General features: G+C 35.8%; 1 pseudogene; it reads right to left on the bottom strand.

Annotated features, from left to right (window-relative positions):
* The window catches only part of LOC120140753, a 455-nt pseudogene extending 231 nt beyond the window's left edge, over nt 1-224 (bottom strand).
* Nucleotides 225-3,263: the final 3,039 nt, after the last annotated feature.

The raw sequence follows: 3,263 nt of genomic DNA, 5'->3' as shown, positions 1-3,263 counted from the left end.
TGTTTTGGTTTCATATCTATTACCTGGATATCAGACTTGGATAAACCCGGAACATGTAAATAGAAAACGTTCTCCTTGGGAGTGTCTAAAATGTCGGCCGGTATACTACTGATTCCTTTGTTCCCGTTCTCACGACTGTCATGAGTCCGTGAAGGGAACATTATTTTTCCGATGTTTTCTGGGAAATTAAATCAATGGGTGATTGTGTCTGCAACTGCGCTCATTTTTTTGGACGTTGTTGCAGGGAGAAATAAGAAGAAGAGCAAATCTCTAGTGTCAATACAAAAAATACTTGTAAACGTACAACTCTATGCTTGAGGGAAGCAAAGTATATAGAAGTAGAAGAAAACTCTAGATAAATCTCAAATAATTTGGAGCCTTCTTGTTTCCTTACACGTATAATATAGATGCTGCCATGTAACCTACTTAAGCTATCGTTTCCTTTCCCATTTCTTGCATTGGGTTGATCCATTCCTCTTTATTTGGGCTTCTATCTCTTTTCCCTAATCATAGATTTGGAGCTTCAATAATCATCGCCGTAATAAACAAGTCCAAAACCTGAAACTAACAACAGCTACAGGTAATATGGGGCTTTTAGTGGGAAACATATGGAGCTTCGGCTCCTAACTTGCAAAAGTTTGCCATACGAGTTCTTAGTCTTACTTGTAGTGCCACAAGTTGTGAAAGAATTTTGGGTGTTTTTCAACACGTAAGTGTATATATATCCTAATTTCGTACTTTAATTAAAATATATTATCAATTAACATACACTTTAATTTTTAATTGCTTCACACCAAGAAGCGCAATAGGTTGGCACAAGAAAGATTGAATGATATGGTTTATGTTAAATTCAACCATTCATTGCAACGCTGAAAGGGTTGATCCTATTGCTTTGGATGATATTGATGAAAGTAATGAATGGTTGATGGGTAGAATGGAAAATGATGAAGATGAAGAAGATTTGGTGTTTCTTGATGATGATCTTATATAGGATGCGGTGGGTAGAGCTTTCGGGGCTAATGAGCCAAGTCATTTCACTAGAGGATTAAGAAGAGGAGGTGATGATGGGGTCGACCCATCAAGAAATGATAAAGGAAAAAGACTCGCTCTTGTTGATGAAGATGAGATGGAGGAAGACATTGGAGTGACTGATGAGATGAGGGAGATGGAGACGTGCTCGGGTTTGATGATGGGGATCTTGGAGACATTTAGTTTGTGACTAGAGAAAGTTTGGAGAACTTTGTGGGGGGAAAGGGAAGTGGGAGCTATTGTTGATTTGTTTTTTTGGTTGTTTTGATTTTCCTACGCGTACTTGTCTATTATGTTATTCAACATTTATGAAGTACTATTAAACTACTTTTGGTATTAATTGAAGTATTTTTTATATATAAGTATTTACAAGGTATAAAATTAGTTCAAATGTATTTTTGTGAAAATTGGCGCATCGGGTTCGTGATGCGAGCGCATCATGCATCCCACATTTTAAAACCAAGATCAGTAGCTACTCCTTTAGAAATCAAGTATCCTAAATATTCCACTTGTTGCTGTCTAAAGAAGCACTTGCTTCTTTTAGCATATAATTTATTCTTCAAACGTGTCTCTAGTATAATCCTCAAATGATGTTTATGTTTAGCCAAATTAGGACTATATATCAAAATATCATCAAAGAAAACAAGCAAAATTTCCTCAATAACTTCCCAAATACCTCATTCATCAAAGCTTGGAAAGTAGCATGAGTATTAGTAAAGCCCAAATGGCATTACTTCAAACACATAATGTCCTTAATGAGTTCTTTAGTTTTATGAATGTCCTCATTCGTGATCTGAATCTGCCAATATTCGGACCTTAAATCAATTTTTGAAAAATTTATAGCCTCATTCAATTCATCGAACAAATCTTCCACTATAGGAATATGGAATTTATTTTTGATTGTTATTGAATTAAGTTGTTTGTAGTTCACACAGAATCTCCAAGTGCCATCATTCTTCTTAATTAGCGAACACGGGAAAACAAAAGGGCTTTGACTCACTTGAATGATAGATGAGGACAACATTTCATTCATTTGTCTCTCTACTTCTGTATTATGATGGTGTGCAAACCTATATGGTCTTAGGTTTACTGGTTGAGCATCAGGCTTCAAAATAATAGCGGTCCTATTTTCTTTAGGGGGCATCCCTTTAAGTTCCTCAAAAACTTCCTAAAATTCTTCCAGTAGGGGCTGAAGCTGCTCAAGCACTATACTCTTGTTTGTTTCTGCACATAAACAATAAACTTCTCCACTTAGCTCACTGTCTTTCTCCACCAACTTTCTCCACCAACCTCTGTAATTTTTCCCTTGCCATGGTTCTTATTAGAGGTAACTTATGAGTCCCTTGTATAATAACAGTCTACCCATCCTTATCAAAGCTGAATATTATAACATTGAAATCTATTAATATGGGACTGAATTTCTCTAACCAATCTACTCCCAGAACCATGTCACCACCCTAAAGATAGAACTTTAAAGTCATGCTAAAATTCATACCCTTGCATTTTTCAACTTACATTATTGCATCTAGCATAACTGTAAAAGTTTTCTCTATTAGCTATTATAATTCCCAGATGAGGTGTTTGTACTAACTCCATTAATTCCTTAGCCCATTTTGGAGTAACAAAACTGTGAGTGCTTCCTCTGTCTATCAAGATGTTCATATGTTTTCCTCTAATGAGTCCTTGTATCCTTATAGTGTTATGACCAACATTTCCAGTGATAGCATTAATTGAAATCTCTAAAGCCTCATTTTCATCCTCTTCCTTCAACTCTTTTTCCTCATCTTCAAACTCATTCTCTCCAGTTTCTTCTACCTCTTCCATACAATTAAATTGTCTTGCCTTGCATTGATGGCCTGGAGTATGAGCTCTTCTATACAAGTTATGAGCTCTTCTATACTCCACCAGATTTTGTTTGGGATTACTACCTTGAAGACCAACTTTGAGAGTATGAGCAGTGTTTATATTCTTAGATAAGTTGTTTGCAGGTGAGTATGGGTCACTTATAACAGAAAACTTGTATTTCTTTTATTCTCAATTTCATTTGTCAATTCATACAACTTAGCTTGTATATATGCTTTTCGGTTCCAGAACTCTTACCTTATGTTTCACCTCATCTTTTATCCCATTAATGAAGCTAGATACAAAGTAATCCTCCCATAAAGAAGGGTTTTGTATCAACAAGAAAGGTCTTAATTCTTCAAGCTTCTCTTGGTACTCTTCTGGTATACCCA

This window comes from Hibiscus syriacus, unplaced genomic scaffold (genome assembly GCF_006381635.1).
Source record: "Hibiscus syriacus cultivar Baekdansim isolate YM2019G1 unplaced genomic scaffold, ASM638163v2 tig00002237_pilon, whole genome shotgun sequence".
Classification (NCBI taxonomy): Eukaryota; Viridiplantae; Streptophyta; class Magnoliopsida; order Malvales; family Malvaceae; genus Hibiscus; species Hibiscus syriacus.
This window is presented reverse-complemented; position numbering and strand designations above follow the sequence as displayed.